Below are 23,124 nucleotides of genomic sequence, written 5' to 3' on the forward strand. Positions count from 1 at the left end.
CAGGTCAAGCAACTACCAGCACATCACCATAACTCTGCTGTTAGCCGCAGCCGCCCTCTCTCGAACCCCTGCACCCCGGCATTTTACCCACACTCCCACTCCCACATTCTACATTCCAGTCTTGTCTGACCCAACACAGCTGATATGGCCACAGCTTAGTTAGACGTTAATCCTCCTACATACCTGAAAGGGTGGGCCAGATATAGAGCCAGCGTTTACCTTGAAAATTCACTATGTAAATGTAAAGGAAACATGACTGCAAGAAGAGGGCAAAGGACGTTGGGTCCACTAAAAGAGTTGATAGAGAAAGGTCTTAATTAATGTTGATACACTTGTTTCAAATGTATTGCAGAGGAACTATATATTGCTATTTTTTATCTGACATTTTTCTTTATTTGTATTTCCATTATCAACCTCTAAATTGAAAGAATATATATATTCCTAAATTTCCCTCCACTCGCCCAGTCCCTCGCTCATGTACTTCTAAGGTTTTTATTGTGAAATAAGGGCTACATTTCGATCCCTCAGCAAACACGTGTTTTGCCCATGATCGGAATTATGAGTTGTGTGATAATTATCACCCCCTCATAGTTTTCTTCTGATAAATTCCAGCAATTCAAACCAGACAAAATGTATCAAGGGAAAAGGCCCAGAAAGCTGACAAACCATGCAGAATTTGGTGTGTTAAAAACAATGCTGCATCTAATGCCTTGCTTTCCTGTTGAAAACGCAGACTAGGAGGTATTTACTGCACATGGTAAATCCCTCACCCTGGGGTAATGTGTGGGTATTTACCCAGAGAAAAGATAGGAGAGGGGTAGGTGGAGATTTCCACTCGTAGGTTTGTGAATTGCATTTTATAGCATGTAGTACTACTTTTTTTGCAGTTTTATATGGTGTGAACTCGACCCACAGGTATTGGAGGAATTTACTTGAGCCTCTTTTATGTACATGACGTCGCATTCATTTTTATTTTCAGGTTCAGAGAGATTAATCAATTTGGCCAGAATCACAGGATAATGAGCCAACGCGGAGAGTCAATCCTGGTTTCTCAATTCCAGAGTCGGCAGCCCAACCATGATGCCAGATTCTCTCCCTACTAATGTGCTACTAGTTTATGTATACAAAATGCAGTTTGTGAATCAAGCCTATATATGTCCAGAGGGTGTGAGAGGTGATGGCTTGATGACTTACTTCTAATCTTCATGACAGGCAATCCTACTTTCCCTCATCGCATTCCTTGATCCTGGCCACAATCACTCCATTATATAGGTACCTGAGGCAGGTTGTGGTTATTGTTGTTATCTATACAGGAGGGGTCTTTGGTGGTTTATGAGTATAGATATGGGTGCCAGAACAAAAAACAAGGAAAAGGGGCAAGAAGATCTACAAGAGAATAAACAGAATGCTCTTCTGCTTGCCACTTAGGCTGCCTAAGAGCTCCTCTTCACATATTTAAGGATTGAGATGAGGTGGATAAGAGAGGTGGGATCTGCACTGTTTAGTCAACAATCCCTAATCAATTCATGAGCTAAGTAACCCTAAACCTCTCACAGCGTAAATAAAAACGAATAAACATGGATTTGTGTGGTAATGTTAGCATTTTGGCTTCACAAGTTTCTGTTCTTTGGAGGTATATGTCCTTATTGGTGCATACTAGGACTTTTCTGTGAGGCCCACACCCATGCAGTTGGTGGCATACTACTTCCACATTATGCGGTGGCAAAATGTGCACCTGCATTATCAGTGTTACAGAAGGGGCCGAGGGCCCATCTGTGGTGACTTCCGTACAGTGATGCAAACTCCTGCTGAGCCCACTGGTCCCTCTCACTTGCGTAATCCAGTTCCCTCCCCCACCGCAAATGAATCTCTGACCACTAAGAAGGGCAACTGGTTTACCTGTTTCCAAATTCAAACTGGGAAATATGGCTAAACAGATGCTTTTTTGGAAAAAGGAATTTTAGCTGCCGTCGCGTCCCTAACTAATAAATTCGCCTGGATTTATTTATCATTGACATTTATCTCTTTTGCATAATGTATGTGTTCACAATTTATTTCGGTTCTACAATATGTAGCATATTTGCAAAACACGCTCAGCGAGAAAGCATAATCAAAACTATGTAAATCGTTCAAATGCATTCCTGACATTTGTCGACGTGTATATAATAGAACCGTGGCCATGCAAATGATGTGTGATAGAGCATAAGCTTATCTTCTAAGAATGTGTTTGTGTTGGTATTATACATGGTGAACAATTGGCAACCTTCATTGTAAACGTCCTGAAGTGGTGGTTTGTAAGGGGATTAGTGTCAGTGCTGGCAGAACAGTCTCGAGGGAAGACATGGGCAAAGTGTATTGGGAAACTTTGAGCACTTCAAGGGAGCATTCACAAACTGTGCAGCACTCAACGGGATATTTACATACAGGAATCACCATAAATAAAACAAGGGAGAACTGTATTGGTTCAAATCATTCTCTTGTCGAAATGAAAGCAGACGAAACAAGTGAAACATTGAGAGGATTTTGCTACACAGCTAACATCATGTGGCGTTGTGCCATGGCAGAAATCAGCTGGCTTGGTGAATTTTATGTAATGCTAAATTTGAGCCTAGAATTTGACAATAGAAATCACACTTCTGTGAACTATTTAGTATGAAAAGTATAAATAAAGCTCATGTTTAGGACACATCAAAAGTGAGGTTGTCGCAAATTATTTTCTTTCAAAACGTTACATTAGCAGATAATTACAATTGCATATAAACATCTAAACAATGACTGGCTTTGTCAATTGTTAACGTCAGGTCAGGCCATATGAACGTGTAGGAAAAAGCAAGGACTGACTTATATGTGTCAGCATATAACCTCCCAGTAATATGTCACGGCAAAGTACCTGGCACAATTAATATGAAAATACTAGAACCCCTCTCCCAAGGGATGATACCGAGTGGGAAAAAAAAACAACTATGTATGTTCTTCCCTTAAATGGACGAAGGGCCTCACTAAATGAGATGACATGCTTCATCAGCGTGCCACTCCTCTCTGGGGTGATATAAAACAACACAGTGTGCCCCCCTCCCCTCGAGCTCTTTGTAGAGGAAAGACTATTGTATCTTCCTAGCATACAAATCCCTTGGTGACTGGTAGTTCTGTAATAACAATGTGTCAGAGAGTGACTTGTAAAAATGTTATTAATCACTTGCTATCCTATTTAGAAAAACTATGTACTTGGGGATCTGTGCGACACAGTATCCGATTTACATCAACACGTTTCTACCTGCTCCCACTGGCCCCTAAAAGGTCAGTAGCCTTCGGCAGGATGGGTTGGGTCCTTGTACTCTCTAGCATGAACCCTGTCTGGATTATGGAGCTTATTTACAAGCATCTTGCGCCACCAGTGTATCACTTTTAACATGAGTAAAACTGATGTACGGGCGGGGCAAAGGGCTTGTAATTAAGCCCATGTATGTATGGTCAGTTGTGAAAGCATATAGCTACACCTTGTCTATTTGGTGCAGCTGGTTTTGGTATTTTTGACAATTGCGGGCAGAAATTTAGGCCACCTGACTTTCATCTGTAATAATGAGAGGCCCTCAGTTAAGGCACTGCCAGTATAGAATGAATGGTCCACCGTCTGTGCATTGCCCGTTTTTATGAGGGGTCTTTTGGGCGTGTCGCTCACAAAGTCTAGTTTTATTTTTTAAACACAAGAGTAACCTGAGAGTAGCTAGGAACTGGTGGACAAACAATAGAGCAAGGACCAGTGCTCTCTACTTGACAAATATGTTTCTGGAAAGTCAAATGACAATTTTAATAAAACAAATAATAAAACAAAAACGGTGCATTGAGTGGAGGTGGAAAAGAACATGTTTTTGCTATGTGATACACACATGTGATAAATGTGATCATCTTGAGCATCAAAGTAACAAGAACAGCGCAGCCTGTCACATCAAATCATGAGCGTAAAAGGGGTCTGTGACAAAAGTCAATGACATGTTGATCCCTTTTCAATTTATAGAATAATTAACAGAACTCCAAATATTGCTGAGCACAAGAGAGTATTCATGTAGAAGTGGAAGCCCTGAAAACTGTGTCAGCTTTCAAGGTGGGAAAACGTGAAAGAGTTCACAATATCACTGGAGGTAAAGGCTTAGTATCAGATGGAAAAACAGAAACTGCCATGGAACCTTTGATGGTGGTCAGACACCACTCATTGGAATGGGGAATGAAATAGAGATTGGACTTTTGTTGACAGCAAACGGCGACTGCTGATCAACGTGGGGGTCCCAAATAAGGTCGCTGTGACAACAAGCTTGTGTCAGTGGGACAAAAAATCCTAAAATTGCTGGAGGAACAATATCAGTAAGAAAAATAGCTCCTGTCAGCCTTGGTGCTAAGATCGCAGGCAACAAACAGAAGCTGCTTGTCTTGAAGAGGCAATCCTCAAATTTCGGATTCATGATAGACCCCATTCCATTTCTTTGTAAGCCTTATCCTAAACTTAGTAAAAAGAAGGGGATCCCTTGGTGCCCCAAATTAGCACAACCAGGTAGTATGTGGTTGTTGGTATTCTAAATTAAATTAACAAACAGAGGAGGGAGAGAGAGAAACGAGGGAATCAGAATGGATTCATTCTCCCTGGGCATAGATAAATATACAAATAGAATCCACTCCTTGAAACTTTGGGTGTATCCTCCACAGTGGGGAACACTTTTCTTGTTTTTAGGTCCCCTCACGCACCAACAGGCCCCTTGGTGTCATGCTTTATCATCGGGGTCATCGTACCCCTCTACGGGGTATGGCGTGCTGCGACCTACGGATACGCGGGAGCACTTGGTAGACTATGTGTGGTGTTGGTGAAGGTTTTTTTATATATATGTGAGTGTATTGTGGGGTTTGAGAAAATAGTGAAAAGTTAAAAAGAACCTGGCTCGTGGGGTGAGTAAAATTTATTTAATAAGCCACCGGGCTGGTGCTATTAAAATAAGGTTGGGAGGTCGCTACGCTGATAATGTGCGTTACCTCCTTTTGGTGTGCGTCAACATGTTTCGGTGCCAAAAGCACCTTCTTCAGGACGGGGTGCACAAATCCCCACCTTACTCACGTTTCTCTAACTAATACTCGAATTTTCTAATAAAAGTGAGGAAAGAATTACAGTGCAGGTAAAATCAATGTTCCTAGCAAAAATTACGTTGTCTGTTGATCAACCTGTAAAGGAAAGAAGACAAAAAAAAAAAATTCTGGTAGTCTGCCTCTCCATATCCATAGGAAAAATGTCCAGTGGTTACAGGTGATATACTATTGCTGCATTTCAGTGTTCATAGTGGGATGCAAGTTTTACAAAAAAACACACACTAGACTCACTGACACATAACATAGAACACACATTTAATAAAGAACATTGAGTTCAGCTGTTTTCAAATTATTTTCTGGCCGTAACACCATTGTTGGTAAACAGGAAAGAACAAAATGTATTATCTCCCTGTAAAGTGAAGAGGAAAAAATATCATGCCATTACATATTCACAACATACTGTTTTGGAGTTGAAGAAAATGCCTCAGGAGCCAAACATCAGGATCTGGTGTGCTAACTAGCACCTGTTAGGGAAAAGAGAGGCGTATTCAGGTCCTAGTTTTACTTACAGAAATGTAATGCTGACACAGCCCGCGGTCATTAGACCTTACTACTCACGATTTCTGCAAGGAAATACCTCCTGATCGATCCCTTCGTGGCTCCGATGGTAATGCCAGAAGGTTATTCGAAACCGGGGTTTTATACCTTTACCCGGGTAAAAGTTAATTATTTGATTGAATAATTGAGGTTTCCTTATGGTCATATAAGGCTTTTTGTCGGTTTTGGCTTGTGGTCCCTGTTTGGAGGTGTCTTCTCATCGTGCATGCGCGTTTGGTTCTTGTATCGCGCATGCGATGTCTAAGGCGTCTCCGTTTTCTGTCACGCGCATGCGCTATCCTGCGCGTGTGTTATTTCTCATGATGTTTATTATGGCTATGCGTTTGATATCTTTTTCTCGTGAAAAAGCACTGTGGAAGGCGTTTCTTTTGAAATAAGTGCCTAGTTTGATCTTAATTACGCGGATCCTTTTCCTTTGTAAATGGACAGAGAAATACCCATTTGTAAAGGATGTGGCTGAGTGGTGGGGCAGACTCCAGGGCATATTTTAGTTCGTCTGTTAGACGCTTCATGTTGGGAAAACAGGGAAATCTACATGGGATACTCAGTTTATGTAGATTGTTTTTACAGATTGTATTTTACACTTCGTGGGAGAGGTAATTTCATCAGGAGACCATCTACGTCAACTGACCCCAGGGGATGTTGTCATTGAGGCCTGCAGTGTTAGTCCCCAGACCCAGAACAATCAGGCAACAGTCAGACCCATCTGTGTGACAACCTATAGCCCCCAAACCAATGAGGTTTCCAAACTCCTAAATAAACATTGGCGTATCCTGACAAGTGGCAAACTAGACATTGAGAAACCCCTCTTTGCCCACAAATGAGGCAAAAATCTCAAAGACATGCTAGTGCACACGCGCCCAAAACTACAACAAATGTCACAACTCAATGTTCAAGGACTGGGAGGTCACTACCCATGTGGTAACTGTGCGAGTTGTCACTTGACTCAGAAGAGCAAAAATCAGATTTTTGAAACGGAACACAATGGGAGCAACGGAAGCTAACCAACTGCAACAGCAAAAACGTAATTTATATGATAACCTGCCCTTGCAGGTTGGAGTACATTGGCATGACAAAGAGACCAGTGAAAATACGAATCGATGAGCATAAAAGCAACATCCGATGCAAGAAGACAACGACGAAAATGGCCTCACGTTTCGTTGAAAATGGACATTGTGTAAATGACATCAGTTGGACAGTAGTTGAACAACTCCCATCGGAACAAGGACTCTTTGAGAAGGAGCAGAGATGGGTTTTTAGACTGGGGACTAACACTGCAGGCCTCAATGACAACATCCCCTGGGGTCCGTTGACATAGATGGTCTCCTGATGAAATTACCTCTCCCACGAAGAGGTATGTAAAAACCAGCAAGATTCGTTAAAATAACTGAATAAATCCAAAAATAGGGAGTTACAACTTGATATTCCTTTCTCTCATAGGCAAAAACTATTGACGATAAAGATCGGATTAATAATAAAAGGTTGAAAAAATTAGAAAACAAACAATATGAGGTAAGAGACCAAGAAAGATGATAAAGGCTAGATATAAATTAAAAACGTAATGGTGTATTGATACTAGCGTGTTTTATTACAGAAAGTTTCCTGATGAATTGCAAAATAAAGAATGTTAGTTGGAAGAAGATTGAGGCGAATATGATATAAGGTAAAGACATGTAATGAGCAAACCCCGCCCCAGCAATTTGGCCCGGCATGATTTTCTTTGGTCTTGAAAAAGATGATCAAAATTTTAAATTAACCATCGAAACGCGTTGAGGCCTGGAATTACATAATCAAGGGATAGAGCTTTCTCCATAGACATCATAAGTGGAGTGTGTCCTGGATTAGTCTCTTATATCTGTGTTACCTGATATGTATACATATGACAAATAGGATTGGCTGTTATTTGTTATCTCCTCTGTCTTTCCCTCTTTTGTGATCAGAATAGGTTAAGTAACCCTTTTAACATAATTTTGTTTTATTGTCATGTGTTAATCATGAGGTGTATATTGATATGTATTTGAATGCAATTATTATGTACTGTTTTTAAATCTTGAAAAAACACACAAAAAATCTTTTTCTAAAATTGAAAATAAAAGAAGAATTTTAGAACCTACTGATTTGTTGGTGACATTCACTTCTAATATATGGGCTAGAATACCAACAACCACATACTACCTGGTTGTGCTAATTTGGGTCTCCAAGGGATCCCCTTCTTTTTATTATTTACTAGTACCCTAATCCCCTGGTCTGCACGGGGTCTCTCTCATTTGATTATTCAATTATCCTAAACGTGACCTAATGCTAACCTATATACTAACTCCCAAGAGTAAGCAACTTCCTTCCTTATAGACCTAATTCTCCTCTACAACCTTCTTTCTGTTTCCCTAAATCTAGGCCTTTCATTTTTTTAAACTTTTATCCAACTGTTTCTTTTTTACTCATGTTTGTGTTTTAAAAAAATTTCTTTTACTCACATTTTATTTCTCACTTTTTTGCCCCTCACTTTTGTCGTACGACTAAAACAAAAAGCAGTGTAAATGGCAGCAATGAACCTTTTTTTTAAATAATTTTAATGTTATGTCTGGTGTTAGCCAAGACCTCTTGATTTAGTAAAAGCAGGGGGTTTCACCCAGCCCTGTACATCCATTCTTCTACTGATCTGACTTTCAAACTTTTCTTCTGTACCCTACAGCATACAGCATGTGGCAGGGGGTCATCACAGTTCACCCATTGGCTAATTTCATTGTAAGTGACTGCATTCTACTCTTTCACAAGGAGCACATACACACACAAATGATCTCCCTTCAGTGCCACTGACTAGTAAGGCAAGGTAAACTTTAGGACCATCACATTGCTTTTAGAAAATGTGTTATTTTTATATTGGTGTGGGATCTGCAACACCCCAGTTATAATGTTTTACAAAAACAATATCAAAACACGAGTCATTGACAAAACCAAAAGGCTGGGAGCCTATGCCAGATCTATTGACTTTGCCTATGCTTGTTTTCTAACATGCATATCAGTTTAGACATATAATCAGTAAATAGGAACAATTAGTCGTTATATACATAAATCCAAAGAACCCAATCGTCTTAGTCAGGATTACTGAAGTGTGAGCACAATGAGGTAAGGACATAAAAAACAGATGAGCTGATAATAACGTACGGCTAACAGGTCTCAACGAAGGTATGGGGGATTTATAGAGTGTGCGGCTACACTGGGGAGTGTCTCGGCGCTAAATGGGGCGAAAACCCCTTAGGCACACGACTACTACCATAAACCTTACTGTCTCACTGCAAAAAGCTAGGATTTGAGTTTCCAATGGACTACAGTCTTGAGGGGAATAAAGTGCAGGTCTGAAGTCCAGTGTTTCTGATACTCCATGATTTTTAATGCCATTAGATATATAGATATAGATAGATACGTCTTAGAAGATACCTTACAGACAATAGCTGATAAGCAAAATTTGACACTTCCCAATTGTAGATATAGTAGGGTAAACCTTCTAAACGCTCCTCCATTTCGCCACAATACCAACTGTGTGCATAGGCCATATAGGCCCTGATTACGAGTGGCAGAATTCCCCCTATAACTGCAGGTGGAATTCTGCCATTTGCAATTTCAAGGTGTCTTTCAGCCAGGAATAATCAGATATGAGAACTCTGGCGACGATAATTCCAGGCCCGAGACACCAGACCTCTTTTTTTGCTGCAGGGGCAAGGACGGTAGGCAGCAGCACAGTACGCCCCCTGCAGCAGCAAGGATGAAGCAGATACAGCTCCACCCAGACAGACTGAAGATTGCCCTGATCCTCAGGCTCCCATTCCGTTGGCCCGTCTGCTGACACTCTTTCTGCTCTGAGCAGGTGGAAAATATCAGCGGGTTTCTCACCGGAATTGGGGATAGCTGCCCAGAGGAGATTCTGGCACCTTTGGGTTGATGCAGTTATTCATCATTCTTTGGGAAGGACTTAAATCAGCTGTTTTTGATGCTGAGATACCAGGCGGATTCAGGGATGCTGGCCTACCAGTATCCCCATCAAAAACTGGCACACTTGTAGTCAGGGCCTTAGTCTTATGTCTTTATCATGTATGTGGCAACCCATAGGCGTAGATGTACCCATCTGTTTAATTGCTTTCGTAAGATACCATTCTATTGGTATAGTGTGTTCTATAAAGAATCTTACTCTGGTGGTGTTCATGACTTGTGCTTTCCTGGATACTTTAGAACCTCTTGTCACAGCTGCCGCTGTGATGTTGGTACACTTTTTTGGGTTCTAATCAGCAGTGGCTCCTCAGCAATGGCAGAGGAGCGTTGCCCCACTGCCTGGCTCAGAGCCAGCAAATGTAAAATAAAACGATGTTCTTGCATTGTTTTATTTTGCATTTGTTGCCTCTTAGCCAGCGCTGTAGGGAGACGCAGGGCCTAGGCACAGGAGGGGGAGGAGGAGTGCTAAGTGCACTCCAGTCCCTAAGTGCTCATGTGTGTTTGACCGGCTATCTCAGGCTGACCAAAACACACATGCAAACTTATGTTTTCTACTACCTAGCTGCATTGAGCAGCCAGGCTAAAGAAACCCCCACAGACTCCCTAGTCGGAGCAGTGTGTCTTTTTAGCCCACTCAGGCCAATCCCTGTGTTGCTCTGCAGCATGGGGATTGGATGGGAGGCTGTCTCAGGTCCTGTTTGGACCAGGAAGAGAAGAGGCGGCAAACGCGACACAATGCTAAAGGCGGCCAGCTGCTAAAGGTACGTTTTTTAAAATCTATTATTTTTAATAATCCTGCGCTACCCCTCCTGCCCCACCACTCTTTATTTGTGGTGGCTGCCACTGGTTATTTTTGCATTTGTCACCCCGAGTGGGATGGGTATGCCCAAACATGGTTCTCTCCATGTCCCTGGAGTCAAGCTAGCCAGGCTGATAAGGGGTGAAACCCTGAAACCGGTCTTACGTTGCTTGCTTCTAGTCCAGGGAGGCCCTGACTTGGTAGTTCGGGCTCAACTGTCCCCATTGGGAACAGGGTCAAGACTGATTTGCATATGGCTGGGTCTAAACTGGAATGGAATGGGGAATAGGAAAATTATGGATTTAGGCCCAGATCTCTGTTCTGGGGTGAATGTGTGACATTGTTTAATATTCTGTCCATCTATTATTCTTTTTGCATTTGTCACCCCAAGTGGGACAGGTATGCCCAGACATGGTTCCCATGCTCTCCATGCCACTGGAGTCAAGCTATCCTGGCTGAAGAGCGGTCAAACCCCGAGACCGGTCTTAGGATGCTTGTTTCCGGTCCAGGGAGGACCTGGCTTGGCAGTTCGGGTTGGACTGTTCCCATGAGGCACAGGGTCAAAACTGATTTGCATATTGCCAGGTCTAAACTTGGGTGGCAGGTGAGCAAAGGAATGATGGATTTAACCCAGATCTCTTGACTGGGGGAGAATGTTTTGATTTGTTCTGCATTCTGTCCATCAATTATGTGTCTTTTGCTTTCTTCCCATTGAGGCAAACAGCTCCAATGACAGTCTTGTTATTTAAATATTTTATAGCATTCAGACAATTTATATTAGAACACACACATTATCCTTTTACGAAACCTTCCTGAGTGTAATGTGTCAATATTGGTAGAATTTTCTTCACATGAATGATACAGATATGCATACAGTATTCATATTTTTACTAAGTGATATTTGCATTACCTTTTAGTCATTTGCATCTTTTAAATATTTTTCTTATTTTAAAGTAAACATTATTAATGATGGCCCCATTGACTTCGATTTCTGTTTTTCATACAACATTTCCATGTTCAAAAAATCCCAGCAGGAAACTCTAGCCTAGGGCTTTCACTTAGTTTGAGAATATATAGCCAAAAAAATACTCTCTTCTTTCATTTCCCCAGCTAAACATAATTGTCATGGGAGAAAACATTTTAAGTCAATGTTAGATAAAAAGATAGCACTATATCTTCACCAGGGGTTTATATGAATTTGATAAAAATGAAAAATAATTTATGTATTTTCTTTATGTCTGTTGCTAATTTTGTCTAGTACGATCATTTATTATCTTGCACTATCGCTTAGATTGGTGATTTATTAAACTTAAAACACCCTCTTTAGGAGGCAATCTCCTAAACATCTCTGGTTGCCTAAGGCATCTGAGAAGCAGAGCTTCAGTATTCCTTGGAACTTCTAAGCTCAAAACCTCTCAAACAGTACTTCTCCAGAAATGCATCATCCATCTAAAACTCCCTTCATTCTGATCTCCGAGCTCCCACCCTCATCACCTTCAGAAAAAAACTTAAATCCATGGCCGGTGCTAGGCATGGGCAGCGTGGGCATCTGCCTAGGGCCTCGCACTCAGCCTACCAGCATGGGGCCACGCACTGGTGATGTGTCCTGTCGGTTCCCTGGCAATCCATTTCAAAGAAAAGTGTCACCTTTCTTTGAAATGGAGGGCCCCCCTCCCTTGGCCTCTCAGGGATGGTATCTGGATACATAAGGGAGGGAGACGCTCCCTTCAATTGAAAAGAGACCCATTCACAGACACTGTGGGAGGCCCATTGTCCATCATTTTGGAGCCCCCATAGTTTTAACTTTTAGCCCACAAGCAATTCTCACACCTATCAGACTGAAGGTGTGAGAAATGCTTGTGGGCTCAAAGTTAAAACTGTGGGGGGCGACAAAATGCTGGACAATAGGCCTCCCACAGTGTCTGTGAATGGTCTCCTTCCAAGGGGCCACTTATCGACATTAGAGGGGCCTTGCACATTCCCTTTTAGCCCAGGTACTCGCAAACCCTAGAACCGGCCCTGCTTAAATCACGTTTATTATGCACACACCTCAATGTCTCGACTCCAGGTTAACTGAAAGAACGTTCTCACTCTCTTAAGCTTAGTACTGTTATCCCCTAATGTCTTTCTACCATCTAGTGATTCCCTTTTTCTGGTGCATTTTTCGATCTTTGTTCCATTGTGAATTACCCTAATGCGTCACGATAAAGAAAAGCTATATAAAACAATACATAAAGACATATTTTTATACAGCTATCCGTTAATAAATTACTTATCTGAGTTGCCTGAGCTTTTTGTAATGCTATACCAAATTTTGAAATGTCTTTTCACCCAAGTCCCTAAAAATATATTTAGCTTCTTAAAGTGCATACTCTGATTTCTGTTTTAATATAACAAAAAAGGCAAGTGTAAATAATGGCTTCTCGAATGCCCTATAGATAGTTTCCTGAATAGTGTAAACCTTTTGACAGATTATTTATATTTTTTCAAACTAACACATTCCATCAATGAGGTAGTTTTGGCTGATTGCAAACTAATAATTTTGCAGGAAGACAATCCTTTATTGCATCACGCATCAATTGTCCCTTGATCAGAACAAACAAAAGATGTTTTTATGAAATTAATACAACTGTTTGACAAGAGTGGAGCTTTTACCCTCCATTTGCCCTGAGATGACGCTGAGACATTGTGCAATTCAATCTGAATGGAAACTCGAGCATGATCCAAAACACATTTCTTTCCAATAGACTAAATGTTTGATAACAAAGGGTGTGAGATTAAAAAAAATCCTCTTTTTTCATCCTGTGCTCATTTGTGCTGGTGGGTGAAGCTGGTGGGCACCGGTTTCCATTTTTGAGGACCGGAACTTATTTTTCATCTTTAGACATTGACCGAGAGTAACAGAGTGGAAGACATAAGAGGGAGAGAGGAGGAAGAGAAAGGTAGAACAAAACTGTGACAAGGGAAGAGCACAGGTAAGAAAAAGATCCTGCAAGAGTGAGATAAAGACAGGAAGAGTAGGTGGATGGAAGAAAGGTGTATAAGGTAGCAGTGGCAGCTCCTCAGCTAAGGTGGAGGTGTGCCGCCCCACTACTTCAGCTGCAAGATGAATACAAAAAATAAAATGATATTAACATTTGGTATATCATTTAGTTTTTTGTATTCAGTTTGCAGCTGAAGCTAGGCGGGCGTGGCTGGGCTCCCCGCATCACAGGAGGAGAGGAGGAAGGACCTAAAGTGTGCATGACACTTTGGTTGTCTCAGGCCAGCCAAAGTGTCATGCACACTGCATGTTTTCCACTCAGGCTGTATTACGAGACCCTGTCTGAGTGCCGAACCACGGTGCTCACACCAATCATAATGCTGCAGGGGATTATGGGAGGCGGTGTGCTTCTTCACCAGAGGGATAAAGAAGAGCCGGTGGCTGGCAGTAAACAGGTAAGTGCCATTTTTTTTATTATTTCCCCTCCCTCTCCCCGTCCCCCTCTCCCTAGCCCACCCCATCACCACTGGTCGGTAACAGCCGCTACTGTGAGTTAGAATTTAAACTAGGCAACCTTTGAAACTGGCAACCTGACATTCAGCAACGCAGGTAATGGCCTCAAAACAAAAGCTTTGGGCCCGTGCACTTGTGTTTTCTTTTTAAAAATTAGAAACTGGAATCAAATTCTTAATTAACCCGCTTCTTTTCACAGTTTCATCTTGAAGAATGTGCCACTGATGCAAGCCTCAATGTTTGTTTTCACTCATGCTCCTTTACTCATTAAAAAAAAAAAATTGCCTTGAGGCCACCAGACAAACATTAATATTAATATTCAATGGGATCAATTCTTTTCCAAGAGAAGTGCCCATTTAATATGTCCAAGGCAGTAATTTGTGATTGGGTAATTTCATCTTTGGTCCATGTTTGCGCTACTGTTGTCGAGACGTCCGACTTAATGGGCCTTTACTTCAAATATGTCTTCACTAGGCAAATAAAGGCGCTGTGCTGACAAAGAGTTATTGACAGTGCTCTGACATTTGCACAGACTTTAATAGCTGCACTCTTGTTACTCGTCATCTTTCCTATATGCCTCAACCATAACAAATGGGATAAAGTAAACACCAGAGACAAAAACCACAAATCACCTTCCTGAGCTAGCTCGTGAGACAAGCTGAAATAGACTGACACCACACATACGGCACTTATTACTTCGTGAGTGTTGTTTTATCCGAACACCACTTGTGGCTCCATTTTTTATCAGGTATTAAAATATATCCGTATACGTTCATCATTAGAACATAAAACAGCGAGGATACTAGATATAACTATAGTCTGCTTACTTTACAGAATAAATGTGCCAAGCTCACATTTGGGATTAATTACCAGAGAAAAGAAGTAGTATGCATGTCAGGTAAAGGTGAATATGAATACACGTTTGCAAGCAATAGTGAACCTAACCTTGGCCAAATTATACTACTTGAATTTATTCCACATTGGTAAAAACTAATGGTCTTTTCCCAAACAATCTTGGTGAAGAGAAATAGAAACGTCTAGACTTAATAGATATTAATTCAGTCAACTTATTTTCTATATTATGCATTGTTAGACGGACCGGATGGGTCGGCCGAGAATAAGGGGAGAGGTCTCCGGGGAGAGCCGTCTCCAGCGATCGTACAGACGAGTAACTTCCCCCCCACAGATGTACACCACACAAGGATAAGGTTTAACGTTCTTTATAAGCAATTCTTTAAGTACGGTGAAATGGTACAAGGAGGTCTGGACTCAGGGGTCCCCTCGGTTCTAGTCTCTTGATTGGGAAAAGGGTAGCGGGACAGTCTTGTTACCAATCTGGTAGATGAAATAGCTCACAATCCTCGAGCTCGGCGTTCTAGATGATCGGGCTGCGGCGGAGCCAGCAGGTCCCGGGATGGTTGAAGGTAGCGACGGTCCGCGGCGGAGCCAGCAGGTCCCGATGAAGGTGGTGGTTACAAACGGTCCGCGGCCACGCCAGCAGGTCCCGACGACGATGAAGGTTTCAGAAGGTTGCGGCAGCGCCAGCAGGCAGGACGATAGTTCGCAAGGCAGGACTACGGCAGCGCCAGTAGTCCGTCAAGGATGAGTTCTTCACTGCGTCTCTCGACTCCAGGATACAACTGCCTTCCTGCTCTGGAGCTGCCCCAGTTATAGGTCTGGTCCCCTTTGATGTCCGGACCCTCGCACTTGGAGGTCGGGAGGTCCGGGATGAGGGAGTCCAGACACCCAGCAGGGGGGTGGAGCCAGTGCCCGGGGGAGCCGGGGGCGATCGGCACCTGGCGGGGGAGAGCCATCGACACCTCTTTCTCCCATTGACCTGCCAAGTGGGCCGCTCACCTCCTGGGTGGATGGTGGTGCCGGGATGTCGGGGCCTGGCCAGGCCCAGGGTTAGGGTCGATCGGAGGCCACGCGGCCTCGTGGTGCTGTGTCCAAGATGGCACCCAAGCCGGGCGAGGGGGCCGGTAGTGATTCGGGTCCATGATGTGGAGATGTCCAGGGGCAGGGGTCCCATATGAGACGGGAAATGGGTGGTTGTGGCGTGTCACACCTGAGGAGCCGGGCTCGGGCCCGGTCGTGCAGGGAGGGAGCAAGCCCTTCACGTGGCCTGTCCAACATGCGTCCCCCCCAGCTGAAGGCGGGGAGAGTCACCCATCCTCTTGGGGACTCTCCTCGTCGAGGCGGAAAAAGCGGGACAGGCCATCTGCGTTGGCGTGATCCTGTCCGGGCCGATGTTCCACGGTGAAGTCCATCCCCTGCAGGGAGATGGACCAACGCAATAGTTTGGGGTTTTCCCCCCGCATCTGCATTAGCCATTGCAGGGGCCGATGATCGGTCTGTACCCGGAAGTGGGTACCGAAGAGATAAGGCCGGAGCTTTTTGAGGGCCCACACCACTGCGAAGGCCTCCCTCTCGATGGTGCTCCAGCGTTGCTCTCGGGCCAGGAGACGTCTGCTGATGAAGGCCACTGGTTGGTCAAGTCCTTCGGGGTTCAGCTGGGACAGGACTGCCCCAATGCCATGGTCGGAGGCGTCCGTTTGGACGATAAATTCCCGACTGTAGTCGGGGGCCTGGAGCACAGGGGCGGAGCACATGGCGGCCTTCAGCTTCTCGAAGGCCGCTTGACAGTCTGGGGTCCAGTTGACCTTCTTTGGTTGGTTTTTGGAGGTGAGTTCCGTGAGGGGCCCCACAATGCTGCCATAGTCCCTCACGAACCGCCGGTAGTAGCCTGTGAGTCCCAAGAAGGCGCGGACCTCGGTCTGGGTGATGGGGGGCTGCCACGACTGGATGGCAGCGATTTTGAGTTGCAGCGGGGCCACCAGACCGCTTCCCACCTGATGCCCGAGGTAGGTCACGGACCCCTGGCCAATCTGACATTTGCTGGCCTTGATCGTGAGGCCGGCTCGTTGGAGGGCGTGCAGAACCTCTCGGAGGTGGTTGAGGTGGTCGGACCAGTGGCGGCTGTACACAGCGATATCGTCCAGATAGGCGGCGCTGAATTCTTCGAGTCCCGCCAGGACCTGATTTACTAGCCGCTGGAATGTTGCTGGAGCATTCTTCATGCCGAATGGCATGACCTTGAAGTGGTAGTGGCCATCAGGGGTGGAGAAGGCAGACCGTTCTTGGGCCCGGGGTGTGAGACCGATCTGCCAGTAGCCCGCTGTCAGGTCGAAGATGCTGAGGTAGAGGGCAGCTCCCATGCGGTCGATTAGTTCATCTGCTCGGGGAATGGGATGTGCGTCGGTTCTGGTGACCGCATTCAGGCCCCGGTAGTCGACGCAAAACCGGAGCTCAGGAGTGGTGCCGGGGGCGGCCGCTTTGGGGACCAGTACCACTGGGCTGGCCCAGGGGCTGTCTGAGGGCTCGATGACCCCGAGCGTGAGCATCTTGGACACCTCCTCTTGGATGCAGGCCCGTACCCGATCTGGTACGCGGTAGGCCCGATGTCGGATAGGGGGACTGTCTCCAGTGTCTACATCGTGTGAGCACCAGGGGGTGACCCCTGGGGTGAGGGAGAACAGAGCGGCGAACTGCAGTAGGAGGTCTCGGCAGCCTTGACGCTGTTCCAGGGTGAGGGCCTCCGAGAGTCGGACCCCATCCACGGAGCCGTCCCTCTCTCGAGCCCGTAGGAGATCAGGGAGTGGCTCGGAATCCTCCTCGGCTCCGCTGTCTGTTGCCATCAGGAGGCTGAGCTCCGAGCGCACAAAGTGGGGCTTTAGTCTATTGGCGTGGAGGAAACCTTCTTTGACTAGGCTCAGCGGCCCTCGCACCGGGTGTCCATATAAGAGTTCGAACGGGCTGAAGCCGAGGGACTTCTGGGGGACTTCTCGATAGGCAAAGAGGAGGCACGGCAGTAGCACATCCCACTGGCGACGGAGGGGCTCTTCCAACCCCCCAATCATCCCTTTGAGCGTGCGGTTGAACCGCTCAACTAGTCCATTTCCTTGAGGGTGATAGGGGGTCGTGAATCGGTAGGTGACCCCACACTGTTGCCAGAGGGATTTCATGTATTTTGAAATAAAGTTTGTGCCTCTGTCGCTGACGACTTCTCGGGGGAAGCCCACCCGGGAGAAGATCCCCATCAAGGCCCGGCCAACCACCGGGGCTGTCACAGTTCGCAGGGGAACAGCCTCGGGGTAGCGGGTGGCGTGGTCCACCAGTACCAGGATGAACCGATGTCCTTGTGCTGTACTGGGGTCCAGGGGCCCCACAATGTCTATTCCCACCCTCTCGAACGGGGTGGTGACCACTGGGAAAGGTTGCAGAGGTGCTTTAAGCTTGCGGCCGCTCTTCCCGCTGGCCTGGCACGTGGGGCAAGACCGGCAGTGCTGGAGTACGTCGTTCCTCATCTTGGGCCAGAAAAAGTGGGTCACCAGGCGACTGTAGGATTTGTCCTGACCCAGGTGACCAGCCAGGGGGACATCGTGGGCCAGGTTTAGCAAAAAGTCTCTAAAGCGGAGGGGCACCACTAGCATTCGACTGGCCCCTAACTCAGCGATTCTCTGTTCGCTGTACAACAGGTCATTGTCCCAATAGACCCAATGGGTTCCGGAGGTATCCCCTGCGCTCTGGGCGAGGGCTTGTTGGCGGAGTCCCTCGAGGGAGGGACAGGTCTTCTGCTCTTGACGAAACTGTTCTTGGGTGGGCCCCCCTTCCTGACGCCACTGAGCCAGGTCGGGAAGGTCCTGGAGCTGGGCGAGCCCTTCGGGGGTTTGCTCTGGGGGGTCGGCATGGTCGGTGTCTTCTACTGGAGCGACCGGGGGAGGAGGTGCCGGCCATTCCGGTTCTTCTGGTCGGGGGATGGCACGGGCGGCCATGGACCGGGTGGTTACGCACGCCCAGTCCGGGAGGCCCAACATCCCCAGGTGCTGTCTTCTCTCTACGGCGGCCCACGGGGAACTCTCCAGATCATTTCCCAGGAGACAGTCTACGGGGGCATCATCTCGGACCGTCACCTTCAACATGCCGGAGACTCCTCCCCACTCGAAGGGGACGCAGGCCATCCGACAAAGACTCTCTGAATTGTCGGCTGAACGGACAGGGCAGAGAACGTTTGGCAGGATCTGTTCTGGGGTCACCAGGTGACAGCGGACGGCCGTCACACTGGCCCCGGTGTCACGCAGGGCTTCGGCCCTGCGTCCATTAATGTTCACCCACTGACTGTACTTCCGGGTGTTGGCGGGTAGGGGGGCCCGCGGGACCATGTCTTTTCCCCCTAGGCACGCTAGAACCATGGCGGCGGGTTCCCATTCTTGGTGTTCTTGCTCACGTTCCTCGTGTTCTTCGGAGATTTGTTCTTCCCCCAGGGCGGCGGCAGCCATCTGGCGGGGTCTCGGAGTCTGGCTCTGTGGACAATTCGGGTCATTTGCGTAGTGGCCGACTCGCTGGCATCGGTGACACGTCACATTGGCTCTGTACCCCGGGCGCGCCGGGGTGTTGCCCCGGTTGGCCGGGGGTGGCGTGTTGGCAGCGGAAGCGGCCGGGGCGTTGTCTCTTCCTCGTCCCTGGCCCCCTCCTCCTCCTCGGGGACGGTGCTGACCTGGGTGGTTCCGGTTCTGTTCCTGCGACCCATTTCGGCCCACTCGGGTGATTTCCCACCGGTCAGCCTCGGCGGCGAGCTGTCGTGGATCAGTCAATTTACTGTCGAGGAGGTGCTGCCTGAGCTCAACGAAGCAGTTGTTAGATAGATGCTCCCATACCATGAGATTGAAGAGTTGCTCGTAGGTCGTTACATTGCTCCCCTTGATCCAACCCTCGAAGGCTCGGCTGAAATAGTTCACGTACTCCACCCAAGTTGTACCCGGGATCCGGGTGCAGTCTCGGAACCTCTGGCGGTACATTTCGGGTGTGAGCCCATAGCGGGTGAGGAGGGTAGCTTTCATGTGGTCATAGGAGGTCATCAGATGGTCTGGGAGCTGTAACAGGGCATCGCAGCCCTCATTGACGAACCTCCCCCATAGACCGGCTCCCCAGTCGCTTCGATCGATCCGGTGGGAGGTCATAGCGATCTCGTAGGCCTTGAACCACTGCTGTATGTCGTCATCTCGGAAATATTCTCGAACGACATCCTTGGGGATGTGTACCTTCTTTTCTGTTGCTCCCGGGGTGCGCGGTTGCTCGGGCACCCCTAATTCTTTGCTCTGCTTACGTAATTCTATCTCTGCTAGTTTGCTCTCGTGTTCATACGCCAGTCTCTTCTCTTCGAGCTCTCTTTGTCTCTGTTTTTCTTCCCTTTCTTCTCGAAGCCGTAGATGTTCTAGGTTCAGTTTTTGTTCGGCTAATTTGAGTTCGCCATCCATTTTGAGCCGGGCCATTTCTAGTTCATGTAGTCTGTTTCTCTCTCGTTCTTGGATTTCGTTTTGCGAAAGACCCGTTCTTCGCTCCTCGGGAGCCGTGGTGTTTTTCTCTGCTGCTGCGACATTTTGGTCCGGGGGTCTGACGGCCCCGGTTTCCGCCCATGACTCAATGGCGTGCTTGAAATCGTCCTTAGTACTCAGACCGGTGGTAGCGATACCTAGTTCAATGCAGATTTGTTTCAACTCACGATGGCTGTACTCTTCCAATTTCTCCATCTGGAATTTCTCGGTGGATCCGCTCTCTTTGGTTGTCATTGTGGTTTCGTCGTGGGGTGAGCTACTCTCTGTACGATTACGCGTTGATTCGGATCGCGCCGCTGGCCACCAATGTTAGACGGACCGGAAGGGTCGGCCGAGAATAAGGGGAGAGGTCTCCGGGGAGAGCCGTCTCCAGCGATCGTACAGACGAGTAACTTCCCCCCCACAGATGTACACCACACAAGGATAAGGTTTAACGTTCTTTATAAGCAATTCTTTAAGTACGGTGAAATGGTACAAGGAGGTCTGGACTCAGGGGTCCCCTCGGTTCTAGTCTCTTGATTGGGAAAAGGGTAGCGGGACAGTCTTGTTACCAATCTGGTAGATGAAATAGCTCACAATCCTCGAGCTCGGCGTTCTAGATGATCGGGCCGCGGCGGAGCCAGCAGGTCCCGGGATGGTTGAAGGTAGCGACGGTCCGCGGCGGAGCCAGCAGGTCCCGATGAAGGTGGTGGTTACAAACGGTCCGCGGCCACGCCAGCAGGTCCCGACGACGATGAAGGTTTCAGAAGGTTGCGGCAGCGCCAGCAGGCAGGACGATAGTTCGCAAGGCAGGACTACGGCAGCGCCAGTAGTCCGTCAAGGATGAGTTCTTCACTGCGTCTCTCGACTCCAGGATACAACTGCCTTCCTGCTCTGGAGCTGCCCCAGTTATAGGTCTGGTCCCCTTTGATGTCCGGACCCTCGCACTTGGAGGTCGGGAGGTCCGGGATGAGGGAGTCCAGACACCCAGCAGGGGGGTGGAGCCAGTGCCCGGGGGAGCCGGGGGCGATCGGCACCTGGCGGGGGAGAGCCATCGACACCTCTTTCTCCCATTGACCTGCCAAGTGGGCCGCTCACCTCCTGGGTGGATGGTGGTGCCGGGATGTCGGGCCTGGCCAGGCCCAGGGTTAGGGTCGATCGGAGGCCACGCGGCCTCATGGTGCTGTGTCCAAGATGGCACCCAAGCCGGGCGAGGGGGCCGGTAGTGATTCGGGTCCATGATGTGGAGATGTCCAGGGGCAGGGGTCCCATATGAGACGGGAAACGGGTGGTTGTGGCGTGTCACATCTGAGGAGCCGGGCTCGGGCCCGGTCGTGCGGGGAGGGAGCAAGCCCTTCACGTGGCCTGTCCAACATGCATCGTTAAAATCCGTTTGGAAGACATATTATATTTAACATGGTGATATGAACTGTTTTTAGAACTTAACATATCGGGAGGTAAAAAGAAATGTGACGAACCTCCTTAATAAAAAGATACGCGACTGAATTCTTCAGTATCTGGATACCAATCTACCTCCTCAATGTAAGCATATATATATAGGGAGACTGTATTCAAATGAAGATATGTAAATAATTGAATCATTCTAAATTCTATCTTCTTTACCTTCCATCTTTCACCTCTGCATTTTCCATACTTTACATGTGATTCCAATGATAAAATATTAAGGCATTAATATGTATAAAGAGAGTATGCATCTTATTTGTATCAATTTTAAATGTGATCAAAGTAGCTCAATGAAAATGTTTAGTAATTAATAGTGGTATATCAACGTTTGATATTTAGTGTATTTTTATCGTTTTTCAGATAATTTTGTGGCAATTCCTGACGAAGGTGTCCTTTACGCCGAAACGCTGGTCGAAGATTTAACTACTGCCACGCACATGGTGTTTTATGTATATTTTTTATGTATTTTTATGAAGTGATATGATGTTTTGAATATATTCAACACTGTTGGAGCTTTTAACAATAAAAATGATTATTATGAATTTGTATATGTGAAGATTAATTAATTTGAAATGATATTGCACATACTGTGATACTGTTTCACTGAGATTAACACTATAGAGTGATAATTATTTGTTCAGTTGCCTAGGAATGTATTTTCTACAATATATATTAACCTGTCCTAGGAATTGTTTTACCATTTTTTTCAGGGGGTCCTTGTTATCCACATTTAGCTGAGATAATGAAACATGGCTCTGAACAGCAGAATAGGTACACAAAGTTGTAATTCTGCTATGGTGGAAAGGGGCTATTTAAAGAAGTACTGCATTATAGCTATTTTATTACAGCAGCTAAGCGTCTGATTTTGATTCATAAATAAGTCAAAAGTTCCCTTATGCATAAGTATTCGCACGTGACAAGCTGGTAAACAATAGGAAAGGTTAAGATTTTTCTAGTTTACACAGCGTAATGTATTTTTATGCCAGATCACTGGTGTCCAAAGTAGGTTGAAGGGAGCCGGAGTTGAGATAGATTTTCAAAATACCCACAAATAGTGTACATGCCCCGGTTACTTACTGATAATCTTTAACACATCGCAGTCATGAAGTACAGTCGTAATGATATGAGCCCCACTCCCAGCCACAGACAAATGAACAACGATGCAAGCTAAATTGAAAGACAAATTAACTATCAATCTGAAGATTCCTAGAGAGAAACCACCCTTTCCCTAGGAAATAAATGGGATTGATTAGATATAAGCTGCCTGATTCTTAAGTATTTCCCAAAATCTGCACAACAGTGACTAAAGCAATAAA

Source organism: Lissotriton vulgaris, chromosome 6 (assembly GCF_964263255.1).
Source record: "Lissotriton vulgaris chromosome 6, aLisVul1.2, whole genome shotgun sequence".
NCBI classification, from domain to species: domain Eukaryota; kingdom Metazoa; phylum Chordata; class Amphibia; order Caudata; family Salamandridae; genus Lissotriton; species Lissotriton vulgaris.